General features: G+C 44.7%; 1 protein-coding gene across 4 annotated transcripts in view; it reads right to left on the bottom strand.

The window, feature by feature from the left end:
- The window catches only part of FAM114A1 (family with sequence similarity 114 member A1), a 66,991-nt gene extending 60,809 nt beyond the window's left edge, over positions 1-6,182 (bottom strand). For 2 of the 4 annotated variants that reach the window (XM_027598862.2, XM_027598865.2), the window contains exon 1: positions 6,121-6,182. The gene's annotated coding sequence lies outside the window, so the exon portion shown is untranslated. Of the gene's footprint in view, positions 1-5,382; positions 5,424-6,120 lie in introns of those variants that run through there. The other 2 variants (XM_027598864.2, XM_027598863.2) reach the window with 2 other exon arrangements.
- Positions 6,183-16,408: the final 10,226 nt, after the last annotated feature.

The following is a 16,408-nucleotide window of genomic DNA, read 5'->3' as shown; positions in this document are numbered from 1 at the left end:
TCATATTTTATGTAGCACTTAACGTGGTTTCTTGAATATAGTGGGAAGCTCAACGAATATGTGTGTTGTTATATTGCTATTTTTGGAGACTTAAAATTAAAATGTAATTTCGATTAGTGTTTTTGTATTTCTTGGGTAAATACCTAGTAGTATGATTATTGGATTGTAGGTGTACCTCTATGTTTATAGCAGCATTATTTACAATAGCCAAACTATGGAAGCAGCCCAAGTGTCCCTCAGTAGATGAATGGAAAAAGAAGGTGTGAGATATATATATAATTCAGCCAGAAAAAAATAATGAAATCTTGTCATTTGCAATGACATGGATGGAGCTAGAATATAATGCTAAGCAAAATAAGTCAGTCAGATAAAGACAATACCGTATGATTTCACTCACATGTAGAATTTAGGAAATAAAACAAAGAAAAAAAAAAGCGAGAGAGAGAGACAAACGAAGAAACAGACTCTTGACTATAGAGAACAAACTGATGGACACCAGAGGGGTGGTGGGTGGGAAGATGGGGGAAACAGGTGATGGGGATTAAGGAGTGCCTTGTGATGATCACCAGGTGATGTGTGGAATTGCTGAATCACTATATTGTACACGTGAAACTAATATAACACTGTATGTTAACTATATCGGAGTTAAAATTTTTAAAAATGTAATTTGAAATGAAAGCAAGCAGAAAATGCCTTTACCCCATTTACTACTCAAGAGCTACCTTACAGCCAACGGTTCCAAATGATCCCTATTGTCTTCCCTTTTTCCTTCACCTCCCAATGAACTAAGTTAGAATGTTTCCTTTCAAACAAACAATCCTTGAATTCAGTAATAACACTCCTGTAAACAAGGCTATGGGCGGGAAAGGCAAAAAATGCATACGTCTCTTTAGCTGGCATATAAAGTTGAGGATAGGGAAGGTGGGAGGTGATCTGTCAATGAGGATGGTCAATGCCTAGTTGAAATGATAAAGAAGGAAACAAGGCCACTGTACAGGAAAGGTAGTTGCCGTGGCTTATGGGAGGAAGGCAGAATTGAGTGAGGCTACTTGAGAAGCTGCTGTCCTTTTGGAAACTTATAAAATCTTCTTGAAAATCCCTGAGACAGGACTGGGCTAGGACAGGGGGTTGGCAAACTGCAGCATGCTGGCCAGAACTTGCCCTCCGCCTGTTACAGTAAGTAAGATTTTACTGGGACACAGATATATTCATTTGTTGCTGTACTGTCTACAGCTTCTCTAGTACTGCAACAGCTTTGTTGAGTAGCTGAAAAGAACTTATAGCCGGGACGCCTGGGTGGCTCAGTCGGTTAAGCGTCTGCCGTTGGCTCAGGTCAGCATCCCCAGGTTCTGGGATCGAGTCCCACATCACATCAGGCTCCATGCTCAGCAGGGAGTCTGCTTCTCCCTCTCCCTCTGCCACTCCCCCCCTCGCTTGTGCTCGCGCTCTTGCTCTCTGACAAATAAATAAAATCTTAAAGAAAAAAAAAAGATGTTATGGCCCACAGAGTCGCAAAGCTTAAAATATTTACTATCTGGCCCTTGACAAAAATGTTCGCTGACCCGTGGTCTAGAACATTGCTTGGATGCCATGACCTAAACATTTTTCTATTTTATCCTATCCTCGCCTGGGTCCTAGGGGTATAAGGAGAAAGGGTCCATGAATAAATGATGCTTCAACATCACTTTTGTTCCTACTTTGTATTCATCAATAGCTAGTCATAGGCACTGTCTGATATTCTCATTTCTTTGTAATTTGAAAATCCTTATTATTAATCTGGATGACTAAGGCGCTCCAAACTATTTCACTTTTCTATAAGCAGGGATGTGAGAATAAACCTGGCCATAATAAACATTCATGGGCAAATAAAAAGCATTTTGGACACTTTGTTGATTATGCTTTGCCCTACATGTGTCGCCATGCTGTTCATAATGTGCTCTGAAATACTTCAGCATCTATTGTGTGATATACATGGAACTTAGGTGTAATTTACAGCCTAGGGGTAGATGGTTAACATCTGAGATGCCCTATTCAGGAACACACTCTCCAGAGGACTTGAGTTAGCATTCAAAATCTGTAATCGGGTGTCCCCCTCTAGAGAGGGTTTCACTACCACCCTCTTTAGTCAGTACCTCAGGCTGTGCTAATTTAGCACAAGGGAAATTAGAAACCATTTCTCACTGGTGAAATGGGAAATGCTTAAGATATGTGGATTGGTAAGTAATCATGTGCAGGGGCAATCTACCCTTCGATTCCCAGGGCATAAGATCATATTGAGTTCAGCAGCTTAGCACTCTTCGAGATAGAGATTTTCTAGTTATCGTTTGATTGCAGGAGCACCCCAAAGCCTGACTGGGTTAACTGAGTCCTGCCTCTAGAGCAGTCCTCGCCAGAGGCCCTAAAAGGATGGAGAGCCTGGACTCCATCAAGCTTCTAAGAACAAGCTGAGGGCCCAATTGCCTTAGGTCCGTTTGCCTCAACTGTAGAAAATTTGGCTGTGACAAAAACCTTTTTTCCCTGCAACTGCTCTGCATTCAGCCAGCAACAGGAAGCCATCCCTTCAGAAATACCCCAGATCAGCTTTAGGGTGTTAAACCCATACTGTTAAAAATATTTACAGGCAACTTATACATTTCAGAGACTGTATTTTTACCTCAGTTTGGATAATAAAAATGGCCACCATAATATTCAGCCCTACTTTAACTGCTAACTGTATGTATCTTTAATCTCTATTTACTTCAACCTGTTACAGGTCTCCATTTTCTCTAAACCACAACCAAACCCCCAAATCTTCTTCGTTTGCGCTGGTAGACCTTCATCTCCTCTGGGTGTTATGACAGGAGAGATGTAATCAGTTTGAAGACTGTGCCCTTGTATCTGAGGCCATTAGAAACTGTTGTGTCCTAAAGACACGGCTGTTTGGGCATAGTGACCGTCAGAGTCCACCCGGACCACAGCTGCGACACACGCTGTTTCCTGGGACAGTCCCCATCTCGGCCTGGGGTGCCCCAGAAGCAGTCAGACACAAACCTCTCCCGATTTAGGGTCTGGAACACGCATCATTGCAGCCATGTCTTGTGGCTTTGATGCTAGCGAAATTCAACCCACAGAAACAAGGAGGCTTCTTTAGACAACTTCAAGGAGGAAGAGTAGCATATAAAGGAGCCTTTGTGGGCTGGGGATAAGTTAGTTTTTCATGAGTAAATTCATTCATCACCTAAAATGCTCCCAGAACTATGCTAGGCATTGGAGCAGCAACATCATGGGCTCAAAAATAAGCTTAAAATGGAAGACATGGCTACTATGCTTCAGAAAATGACTAATCTGTTTTCATGTTATCCCTGGTCAATGAAGGTCCAGGAAACTATTTCAAGCTAACATGCAATGGTTAAGTGAGGATACAAAACAGCACACCAAATAAGGGAAAGATGTGCTGGAGTGAGACTGACCTAGCGTAAAGGAGAACCTAAAAAGTGGCTTTAATAGGAATACTCAGGCATGGTGGGATAAGAGTATGTGCAAATGCCCCGCATCAGGAACGAAGTCTAGATAATCGGGGTGAGGATGTGGCCTGGCCAGGAGGCAGTCTGGAAGAATAGCGGGGCAGGTGGCTGGGGGCGAGGGGTACTCTGAGGTAGAAAGAGCATGCTCTGGTCGCACCATCTCTTTGTGGGCGCACGACTCACTCCTGTTGGGCTTCCTCACTTCCTCCTCTGCAGAGTAAGACGGGACAAAATGATCTGGGTACCTGGTTCCCAAACCCCAAAGACTGCAGGACTGGGACCAGTCCATGATGTTAGAGAAAAATGAGGACAAGATCACAAGTTTTTCATCAATCTACATTTATTAAAGGACTGCCTTCATCTTGCAAGTTTAGCCTTCATGCTTTTCTTGGTACTAAAATCTTTCATTTTATGAAATAGTAGTGCAGTGGATAGATTTTTTTTTAAATGGTCTCATTTGGCAAAATATGAATTCGGTAACACGATACCCTATGTAAAATCACTGTCCCCAATTTTAAAAAGGACTGGTCAGTGAGGACCAGGAACAAAAACTCTGGATGAGAGGTTAATCAGCTCCTAAGAGTTCCCCCTTCACGAAGCCCCAGGCTCTTTCCTCGGGTCTAGCCTCCACCAGTCTCCTATGTATTTTTCTGAAACACAGATGGGACCTATTTGCTCCCCTGTTTAAAAACCATTAGGTTTGGGACACCGGGGGGGCTCAGTTGGTTAAGCGTCTGCCTTCAGCTCAGGCTACCATCCCGGGGTCCTGAGATCGAGTCCCGCATCGGGCTCTTTGCTCAGCTGGGAGCCTGCTTCTCCCTCTCTCTGCCGCTCCCCCTGCTTGTGCTCTCTTTCTCTCTGACAAATAAATAAATAAAATCTTAAAAATAAATAAATAAAAACCATTAGGTTTAAACACCTTTGCATGACATCTGTGGCCCCTCATGGTTCAGCTCCGATCTCTTTATCCACCTTTTGCAACTCTTAGGACACCTTACACTCTTGCCTCACCAGACTTTCCATTAGTGCCCACAGCTTGTAAGACTCCCACCCTGCCTCTGCCTGTCTGGTTCCTCTGCCTGGGCTGCCCTGCCTTCAACAGCCTGGCAAACTCCTATGCCTAGTGTCGCTTTTTACTCTAAAATTTTCCTTAATTTCCCCCACTCTTCTCCCAGAATTAATTGCTTCTCCTTCCATGCTGTATGTGTGTGTCTGTGTGACACTTTGCACTGACTTCCTAAGGAGTATCTGTCTCTGTGTCATTTCCTCCTTCTCCAGGACTGTGACCAATGAGCACTTAGCTTGGGTTCTGACCCTCAGATGTTTACAGAACTGAAATATATTGTTTGATATTGATTCAAGAGAAAGAATATTTGACATAAGCCAGACTTATAAATAAATGGCTACTTATATGGGCTGACTCGTTGGTATTCTAGAAGGCTCCCTCTTGCCCTCAAATTCCTTCTGCACTGGCTCCCTTGTGTTTCAAATACCACCCTGGAAGTTTCATTCCTTTGCTTAACGCTTACAATGTAAGGAGTTATCAGAGTCCTTCCTGAGCTCAGGCTCTGATGGAGGAAAGGAAGGAGGAGGGAGCAGGGGGTGAATATGGGAGAGGTTGGAAAGGGGCACTAGGAGGAACATAGGGCAGAAAGAGGCCTCTGGGGAGAGAGGCTGTCTCCTCGGTTACCTCGGGTTGGGGTTCAAGAGACACTGATTTTAGAAGCCACCTGCTCCTACCCCTAACGTTCAGGATGGGAACTGATGGGATGAATAGGGCACAGATATACAGCCCTTAGCCCAGACCGAGATGTCTTCCTACTCCAGGAAAGGACAGTGAAGTTCAGGCGCCTGATCGGAGATGGCTGGAAATACTCACCACGTTCCAGGGCAGAAAAGGAGACAGTGGGTGAGCGGGACCTGGGGAGATGGGGGTAGGCTCAGCCCGGGGACTGTGAAGCCAGGTGGTACTGGCTTAGGGTGTTGGCTGCGGCGGAAGAGCGAGGTTGCAGGCGGAGAGATGATGAAGTTGGGTGGGGGGGTCAAGGCCAGAGCTCGGTTTTCCGAGGCCAACGGCTGGCAAACCCCGGGATGGAGGCCTTTGCCTTATGGGGACCCACTCCCTCTATGCCCCACCCCACCCCGGCGGCGGGGGGCCCTGCAGCCTGCCTCTGACTCGGACCTGGGACACCGAGGAAACTTTCTCAGCCTTGCTTGGGTGCCGGGACCGGATATTTGGAGAGCACAAGGCAGGCTCCGCGGAGGTTCACGCCGGCCGAGGGAGCAGACCCCGAGTGCGGGCGTGTGGGTGTGTGCATGAGCGTGGACCCGGAGCGACACACACTCACACACACACACTCACACGCCCGCACCCACGCAGGGCCCTCGGCCGCGCCGCCCGCGCCTCCCCGGACCTTCACCCCAAAGTCCGGTCCTCTCGGGTCCCGCGCCCGGTGCCAAGTCCCTGCCGATAGCTTCCCACTAACGCAGCGGGCAGGATTCGGGGGCCAGGGCAAGGAGCGACGGCAGGGTCTCCCCACCACCCCGCCGCGGCGGTGCCCGCACTCCCCCGCCCGCCCCGGGAAGGGGATGGGGAGAAGGTGCCCGGGGCTCTTACCGCTCCGGCTGCCGAGTGCGCGCGGGAGCGCCCGGCGGGTTCCGCCCCGCCACGTCGGCAGGCCGGCGGGGACGCGGCCGGAGGGCGGGCCGGGAGGGGGCCACGGGGGCGGCCGGCCCAGCTGCCCCGCCCCGCCGCCGGCCCAGGAGGAGCCCCGCCCCCGCGTGCGGCCCGCCCCGGAGCCCAAGCGCGGCCGACGCGCCCCGGCACCCTCTCCGGCCGGGCTGGGAGCCTCCCTGGAAAACTTGGCTTCTCCAGCTCTGTGCCCCGACCTGGGGCAGGTGTCAGGGTTCCCCGCAACAGTTTCCTGCCTTTAAAGGCGCCCGGAAAACCCCGGAGGCAGTTTCCCCGGGAAGGGATCGTTCAAAAGTTCAGCAAGAGTTTACGGTGCCCCGATTGTGCGGTAAACAGCTTTCCCTTACCTTGCCTGAGGGAGTGCAATCTGACTTAAAACCAACTAAACGAAACGCTTTCTAGAAGGCCAGTTTGGAAATGTGGATCAAAATTCAAAAGCATTAGCTTTGGCCCAGGAATTCCACATCGCAAATGTGTCTTAAGTAAACAGTCAAATGTGTATGTACAAGGATATTTATTGTTGTTTATGCCCGAAAAACGCGGACATAATCCGTCCCACAATAAACGATTGGTTAAGTAAATTATAGCAGCTTCCAACAGTCGCATATGCTGCAGCCATTAAAAATTATTAACTATCCATTCAATTTGTTGGCATGCAAAGAAGGCAGGCCATAGCCAAATTTTAAGTCGAGACCGGGGAAAGTTTACAAAAGCGTGTGTATAGTGTAAATATTTTCTTTTGTAAGTACATCTGTATGTATATACATATATAAGTTAGGGAAAATACAATTTTAAAAACGGATTCTTTCCGAGTGCTGCAATTCTGAGTGTTAGCAAATTTTGTTCAAAAGGTGTGACAGGTGTGTTCTGGCGTACCGTGGACACAAACACCGTGCCTGTGACTGCCGCGCCCGCCTACGGAACAGCAAGTACCTTTGCCCCACCTGCGCCCCCTGCTGCGCAGAACGGCAAAGCGCAATCAGACATTCCCTTTGAAGGGCTGGTTTCCTTTGCTCCTTTGACCCAAACCACACCTTTCCAATAAAAGCCTATCAAACAAGCAACTCCAGCAACAAGTGGTCGTTGCTGACCGCAAATGACGCCTTTTTCCTCAACTGCTGCTACTTCCAAGCCCACCAGGTTTTATTTCAAAAACTGATTTTTTTGCAACTTAAAAATTCTTTATTCATTTAAAAAATTCCGGAGTCTTTAAAACATACAGAAAAGCAGAGCATAATACGACAAATACTTGTCAGTATTATGAAAAAGTGCTCAACATCGCTCGGCATCAGGGAAATCCAAATCAAAACCTCAATGAGATACCACCTCACACCAGTCAGAAGGGCTAAAATTAACAAGTCAGGAAAGGACAGGTTTGGCAGGGATGCGGAGAAAGGGGAACACTCCTACACTGTTGGTGGGACTGCAAGCTGGTGCAGCCACTCTAGAAAACAGTATGGAGGTTCCTCAAACAGTTGAAAATAGAGCTACCATATGATCCAGCAATTGCACTCCTGGGTATTTACCACAAAGATACAAATGTAGGGATCCGAAGGGGTACGTGCACCCCGATGTTTATAGCAGCAATGTCCACAATAGCCAAACTGTGGAAAGAGCCAAGATGTCCATCGACAGATGAATGGATAAAGAAGACGTGGTATATATACACAATGGAATATTATGCAGCCATCAAAAGGAATGAGATCTTGCCATTTGCAACGACGTGGATGGAACTGGAGGGTGTTATGCTGAGTGAAATAAGTCAATCAGAGAGAGACATGTATCATATGACCTCATTGATATGAGGAATTCTTAATCTCAGGAAAAAAACTGAGGGTTGCTGGAGTGGGGGTGGGGTGGGAGGGATGGGGTGGCTGGGTGATAGACATTGGGAAGGGTATGTGCTATGGTGAGCGCTGTGAATTGTGCAAGACTGTGGAATCACAGATCTGTACCTCTGAAACAAATAATGCAATATATGTTAAGAAAAAAAAAAGATAGGAAGGGAAGAACGAAGGGGGGGAAATCGGAGGGGGAGATGAACCATGAGAGATGATGGACTCTGAAAAACAAACTGATGGGTTAGCCTGGTGATGGGTATTAAAGAGGGCACGTTCTGCATGGAGCACTGGGTGTTATGCACAAACAATGAATCATGGAACACTACATCAAAAACTAATGGTGTATGGTGATTAACATAACAATAAAAAAATTTAAAGAGAAAAAATATGACAAATACTTGTTTGCGTAAGAAAAAAAGTAGAGAATATTATGACAATAGGTAGTTTAAACAACTTTTCTTTTTGTCATATTTATTTTAGAACCTTCTTTTAAAAGAAAAAAATGTTAAAGATATGTTGGAAATCCTTTCCCTTGCATTCTCCACCTTCCCTGAAGGTAACCACTGTCCTGAGGTTGCTGTATATCCTTCCCACCCATATTTCTATACTTTACTGCACATACCTTTATCCATATGATGTAGGAAAGATGTTAGGGTTTGAAGCTGACGGCCAAGAAAGAATTCTGGGGACGTCTTTGGTGCAAAAAGGTGGTTTTATTAAAGCATGGGCACAAGACCCGTGGGCAGAAAGAGCAGCACCGGGGTCATGAGAAGTGGCCCATTATATACTTTCAAGTTGGGAGGGGGTTCGGGATAGCGTAAGTCTGTAAGGAATTTTGGAAGCACGGTTTCCAGGACTTTGATGGGGCTAGCTCTTGTTGGGAAAAAGTCATTTATTACCATCTAATAAAACCTGAGTCATGAGACCCTTCAGATGTATATCGGCGGGTCATATGCTTGGGGGATGATTGCCAACATGTATCTTGGGGGATAGAGATAAAGGAGGTTTCCAAAGGAATTTTTATATGTTAAAGTAGATTTACAGGATCCTGGAGGGTCGGGCTAACATTGCCTTTTGCTCTTAGCAAAGTATTAACATTGAGGCAGTTGAGTCCCTAGAGGAATGTCACTCTGCCTGTTTCAATAGGCTGTAGATAGTAAGGAAATTTAATAATTGTTCTTCTGCCTTTGTTTCCCACATCACATAAATACTAAATAGAATTTTTTTCAATATTTTAAAATTTTATAAATAACATCCTATACATTTGTTTACTCAACATATTTTTGAGAATCATTTATGTTCATATATGTAGATCTAGTACATTGATTTCAAAGTCTTAATAGGATTCCACTGTATGAATAGCCACAATTTTTCTATTCCCCAATTGATGGATATTTGATGTATTTCATGTTTCACTATTGCACAAAGTGCTGCATATGGCCATCTTTGTGTATGCTTCCTGGTATCTCAGGCTAGAAATGGAATAGCCAGGCCACCTTTACTAGATATATGAAATTGTCTGTTCTGTTGTGTGGTTCAACTGAGATGAAGAAGCTGAAGAGTCTCCATAAAAATCTGCTTTTTGCTCCTTTTCCTGCTTCTATTCTTGCTAGGGCCTGCACCCCCACCTTACATGTATTTCAGAGTACAAATAGTACATGGTCTTCCTGGTAAGAGACAAGGAGTTAATGATTTCTTTAGGCTTCCAGCACCATAGATAACATCTAAGAAAGGACTGGGTGCAAATGACCAGACAAAACCGTATTGCAGATCACTGGCTCTAGTCATCTCAATGCCAAGACCCCCTGGCTCCGAGCGATAAGTGACTTACAGAGCACACCTGGACCCTTGTCTTTGCTCTGACCAGTTCTTGGATGCCTGAGTGGACACATACACTAGACCATAATCCTCAATAAAAACCCCAGGCCTGGAACAAAAAAGAGACTCTCTTTCCTTTTCCTTTCTGAGTCTCCCCGATACTCTATCTGTAACTGCACCACTCTCTCTATATCCTTAATAAACTCTGCTCTCACTCTTTCCTGGCTCACATTTGATTTCTATCCTGCACACAGCCAAGGACCCTCTTGGCTGGTCCTGTGGGACCCCCTCTGGGTCCTTGGCCCCATCCTGCCCACATCACAACCATTCATTAAACAAAACTTTTTTTTAAGATTTTATTTATTTGTTTATTTAAGTAATCTCTACACCCAGTATGGGCCTCAAACTCATGACCCTGAGATCAAGAGTCACATGCTCTTCTGACTGAGCCAGCTGGGTGCCCCAATTAAACAAAACTTTTGTGAGTATACTATGTTCCTAGATCTTCTCTAGATGCTGGGAATACATTAAGGAGTCAAGCAAAGTCCTGCTCTCAAAGAACTTACATTCTGTTGAAAGGGAGAGACCCTAACTAGATAACATATCAGGTGGTGACATCAAGCAGGATGTAGTGTCCATAGGCCCACAGAATGATGGGTGGGAGCAACTGTGATCTGGGAAGGCCATGGCAATGAAGTGATATTTCAGGGTAGATTTTAAAGAAGTAAGGGAGTGAACAATGGTGATATGTGGGGACCATTTTAGGCAGAGGGAACTGCAAGAGCAGTGTGGGAACATGCTTGGTGCATTCACAGAATGGGAAAGTGGCCAGTGTGGCTGGAGCAGAGGGAGGGTGGGCCAGAGTGGAAGGAATGAGGCCATAGCGGTAGTGGAGTCTAAGACGAGAGGCAGACTAGTCAGTGTCTTGCAAACCACAGTAGGGATTTGGGCTTATACTTTGAATGAGAAGAGAATCCTTACAGATTTTTGAGTAGGTGTGTGCCATGATTCTAGTGTCTGATTCCAAGTGGTTTGGGAGAGGATGAAGGTGGGTGCGTGGAGGGAAGAGCAGAGGCAGACAGACCAGTTAGGAGGCCATTGTGGTTATCCATGTGAGAGATGACTATGGATTTGGCCACCATGGGAGTGGGGGAGGGCATGAGAGGAGAGGTGTTTTGCTTATGGAGATATTTCAAAGAAACACCCAATAAAATTTGCTGAAGGACTGGATGTGGAGTTGGAGGAAAAGAAAGAAGTCACACGTTAGTCCAAGGATTTTGACCTGAATGATAGAAAAATAGAATAGAATAGAATAGAATAGAATAGAATAGAATAGAATAGAATAGAAGTATCACAGGGCACCCGGGTGCATAGTCAGTTAAGCATCCAACTCTTGGTTTTGGCTCAGGTTGTGCTCTCAGGGTCAGGAGATCAAGCCCCACATCGGGCTCCACACTGAGCCTGGAGTCTGCTTGAGATTCTCTCTACTTCTCCCTCTGCCTTCCCTGTGCGCTCTCTCAAAATAAATAAATAAATCTTTTTTTTTTTTTTAAATAGAAGTATCACTTATTGAGATCAGGAAGGATGCAAAAGGGACAGGTTTGGGGTCTGAGGTAGTGAGGATTCAAGCATTTGATTTTTAACAAGAAAAGTTTAGCGAATGTTTAGTAGGCAGTTGGATGTAAGAGTCTGGAGTTCAGGGGAGAAGTCTGGGCTGGAGATAGTAACTGGGGAATCATCAGCAAATTGGTAGTTTTGAAGCCATGAACCAGGATGAGAGGGCATGGAGTTGCAGAAGAGAGGAGGGTCAAGACGGAGTCTTGGCTGTGCCAAGTCAGAGAGAGAAGGAGGACCCAGAAGGAGACTGGGAAGGAATGTAGTGATTTAGAACGAAGTTGGGAGGGAGGTGTGTGGGAGTGAGAGTGGAAGAAGGGAGTATGGGGTCCCAGAAGCCAAGAAAGAAAACTTCTCAAGATCTTTGAACTGTGTTAAATACTTCCGAGAGTTCCGATGAACACTGAGAATTGACCCTTGGATTTGGCAATATGGAGTATTAACAAGAACAATGTCTCTGGAGTGGTGGAGAAAGAAACCAGACTGGAGTAGGTTTGAGAGAATGGAAGGACAATATTTAGAGACAGTGACTAAAGTGACTTTTTCAAGGAGTTCTGGTGTAAAGAGGAGCAAAGATAAAGAGATTGGGAGTTCAAATATGAGAGAAATTGTAGCATTATATGCTGATTAGAACCATATATTAGAGCAAAACAATGATGATATAGTAGAGGAAAGATAATTGCTAGAGTGAAAGAGTGGTTTTCTTGAGTAGACAAGCAGGGATGGAATTCAGTGCTCAACGGGGAGGTGTTGGCTCTTGACAAAGTTCATTCAGGAGAGGAGAGGAAAGTACTGGTAGACAGGGGCAAGTAGGCTAGTAGAGTTTTGTGGGGAGGATGAGGAAATGCTCTTCTGGTTGCATTTATTTTCTGCATGAAAAATGAAGCATCATCTGCTGAGAGAGGGGAAGGAAGGAGGTGTTGGAAGCATAAGAGAGGGAAGGAGGTATAAGAGAGAGTGAATGGGCTAGGGAAGGGGAGTAGAAAGGGTAGTAGGATTGCTGCTCCCTCTTGAGGTTGGGACCCAGTCATGAATTTCAAGTAAAACAAGTCAGCATGGATGTGTATTTTCTCCAATTGCAACCAGCTGCTCAGGCTCAGTATAGTCAGTCCAGGGATGAGTTGGATTTAACCTGGGTAGAGGACAGAGGAGGAAAGGAGTTGAGGGTGAATGCAGAAGGATGATTAAAAGGATGCCCGCAGTCCAGTGCAGTGGGGCTGAGGAATTGTTGGCAGCAGAGGGAAAGAGTTGGAGGTGGTAGCTGGAGAGTGGGGTGCTGGCGATTGAGATTATGGAGAGGATATGGCCATTGATAATAATAATACCTAGCGTATCATGAGGGAATGCAGCGCTGAGGTAGGTTGCAGTTAAAGATCTATTAGAGGAGAGAATATCCAAGAACTAAGAAGCTGGGGGAATGAAAGAATCTCTACATAGCTATTAAAATCACTAGAATTATGGTAGGGGTAGTGTTGCTTTGGGAGGGTGAGTAGCGCTGAAATGCTCAGTGAATGAGGGAGTGATAGGCCTCTGTGGATGAGTGCACCCAGGAGGGGTAGGTTTCAAGGGTTGGAGGGAGGAACGGCGATCTGGAATTCGCAGTGGCAGTCAGGACGCCGTCACCTCCAGGCCCTGAGGTATGAGGGCTGCGGTTGAGGACAGTACGGACCACTAGAGGGGGGTGTGCTCGGGATGGCATTTAGATCTCAGAGTGCCCTGTTCCTTCGGAACTAGATCACCTGAAGAGATTATTTTATTTCATTTTTTAGAGCTTTTAAAATAATACAGATGCCTGGTGCCATCCCAGACCATTTAAATCAGAATCCCTGAACATGTGTGAGAGTTCCTGTTTCCTCACATTCTGACCAATATTTGGTATTATCAGATGTTTTCATTGTTGTCCGTCCCAGGTGTGTACAATGGTGTCTCCTGGGTGTCTTAATTTGTATTTTCCCATATCCTAATGAGGATGCATTCTTTATATCTTTGATCTGTTTACTTTCCTGTTGTCCATCTGTTTATATCCTTTGCTAATTTTCCCCCACTGGGTTTGTTAGTAATTTTCCTATTGGCTTCTAAAAACTCATGATATATTTTGGATATTAACCCTTTTGTGGTTATATGTGTTGCAAATATCTTTTTCCTGCATGTGGCTTGCCTTTTTTTTTTTATTCAGCAGATTTGGATTTTAATATCAATATTTAAATTACCAATTTTATTTCTAGTGGTTTGTATATTTTATGATATAATTTTCATGTAGCTTGTTTTAAAGCTGTTGGTAAACACAAGTATTTATTGATTGATTTTCCAGGGAAAGAGAAAGGCAGTTTTTTAAAAAGTAAAAATCATCAAAATAATGTTTTGCTCTGTCTACATTGGGATAGTATATTTGCCATTCTTAGACTGTTATTTTACCTATCCCACTATGACACTGTTTTGTTTTGTTTTTTTAAGATTTTATTTATTTATTTGAGAGAGAGAGCAGGGGGAGGGGCAGAGGGAGAGGGACAAGCAGACTCTGTGCTGAGCGTGGAGCCTAACTTGGGGTTTGATCTCACAACTCCGAGGTCATGACCTGAGCTGAAATCAAGAGTGGGACATTTAACTGACTGAGCCACCCAGGCACTCTGTCGCTGTTTTAAAAATAAAGCCAATGCATGTACCTAGTAAAAAAAATTCAAAAAGGACAAAAGAGCATGAAACGGTGAGTAAAAATCTCTCTCTCCTTTGGTTCTTCTGCTCAAAGGTAACAGTTTCTTAAGATTTTTATGCATATACCAGCATATGTATGTAGACCCTGGTGCCAGTTTCCTGTGGGTGTCATAACAAATTCCCACAAACTGCGTAGCTTAAAACAACAGAGAGGTTCATTCTCTCCCAGTTCTGGAGGCCGGAAGTCCAAAATCAAGGTGTTCGCAGGGCTGTTGGCTTCTGATGGTCCCAGGCATTCCTTGGCTTGTGGCTGCACTCCAATCTCTGCCTGTTTTCCCGCCTGCTCCGCTCTCTCTGTCTCTCCTCTGTGGGTCTTGTAAGGACATGTGGTATCTTCCACGGCAGCCTGGTGTGGTGCAGAAGCACACAGATGCTGGGGCTGGATTTCATCTGGGTTCAGACCCCCGGCCCCAGTATGCACAACCTTGGACAGTTACCTGATGGTTCCTCCCCTCAGCACCTTTCTGAGGGTAAAGTGAGGTAATATTTGTAAAGTACTCAGAACAATGCCTGGACAGAAGATAACCTAAGTAAATATCTGACAGACCAGATTTTGTGCAAATGATATCACACTCTCCTTGTTTTTCTTCACTTAATAGTATATCCTGAAGTCTTTCCATCTCAACATGTAAAAATGTAAGGCTTGTATAGAATTCCAAAGCTCCTTACTATAATAACTACTCTTCTGTGTCAAGCACGATTCCAGCCACTTTATATTCATTATCTCCCCCCAAAATCACAAATACTCCCATTCGGGATAAATAAATGGAAACTCTGTGAGGTCAAGCAACTTGCCCAAGATGTTCTTGGTATTGTGAGTTCAGCCCAGTACTGTCTGTTTCACTGTGATCCTGTCATTTGTCTGAATTCTAACAGCCTCAACAGGAATAGTCTCCCTGTTCCCGAAAACCGGCATTGTGAAATGTCCTTACGAGTGTTTGTTAAATCATCGAGCGATGTAACCAAATCTACAGTGATGGGTCAATGTGTGTGCATGCACGTCGTATATGTAAATGTGTGTGTGTATTTTCTTAAACACTTCAGTCCAGTGTTGCTTGAAATTCCCTTAAAACCTCAGCTGGCCCCCTTCTCCTCTGCCTGTTTCACAAAGCTGGCCTCCCAGTGCCACAGATACCTTGTGGCTCCCTCGCTATTCCCTTTTGCTGGCCCATCAGAGACCCATCCGCTCCTTGCTGGCCCTCCCTGGGCCTGAGAAGACTTCCTGTTATGGTTGATGAGTAAGAATGAATAGTAAGAAGCTAGCCTGTCCCTTCCTCCTGAAAGCAGAAGTGATTCTTACCCAAATTTCTCACTTTGTTAGGGGCCAGATTGTAGGGTCTTAACTTGTTTTTCATAAAGATGAGGTAATGCTGGACAGTGGGATCGATCCTAGAATAATTATTTAACTCATATGTTCAGTTCTTTATAGGATCTTGATTAAGTGGAAAGTCTTGGGACTTGGATATCCTGGCTGCCTGAAGCGTCTGGTTAACCAGACAGCTTCTTTTTGTATCAACCTTTGTTGACTGTTCTAAAATTATTCTAAATGGCCTTTAGAAGATTGATTTTTATTTAGTCCCACAGCATCTCAGGGTCATTTATTATTCTAGAATTAAGAATTCATGCATCTATTGGCCCTTACTAGCTGCGTGACTTTGGGCAAATTCTGCAGCCCAAGGCTTAGTTTCCTCATCTACAAAATGGGCACAATCATAATATCTACCTCGAGGGATCGTTATTACCATCAAATGTGATAAATGGCATAGAAAGTCAATAACACAGTGTGTAGTACACAATGAAAGCCCAATAAATGTGATTAATAGTAAAAAAAAAAAAAGAATTAATCCATCTAATAATACCAAATGTTGGTCGGAAGGTGGGGAAACAGGATGCAACTTCCCCCAGCTGTGGCTATATACATAGGTATCAACTACTAAACTTTCCTTGAAAGTTGATTTTTCCAAAAAAACCCCAAATGTTAGCCCTAAGTTTATTTTACTTTACGGTACCTCATCCAGCTAAAGTAATGCTCCAAAATAGCTTGATAAGGGTGGTTGCAATTATTTTGGAAATGTTAAATATGCTGATCATAGAAAACAGGCCACCTTCAATAACCCTACCCTGGTGACACTTTAACACTCTGGCTGCAAACTCTTACAGATAAATCTTACCTTAGAAGAAACATTTTCCTTCCCAATGAAATTGTCCTGAACTGTGTGCTCGTAGGA

The sequence above is a fragment of the Zalophus californianus genome, chromosome 2 (genome assembly GCF_009762305.2).
Source record: "Zalophus californianus isolate mZalCal1 chromosome 2, mZalCal1.pri.v2, whole genome shotgun sequence".
Lineage (NCBI taxonomy): Eukaryota > Metazoa > Chordata > Mammalia > Carnivora > Otariidae > Zalophus > Zalophus californianus.
This window is presented reverse-complemented; position numbering and strand designations above follow the sequence as displayed.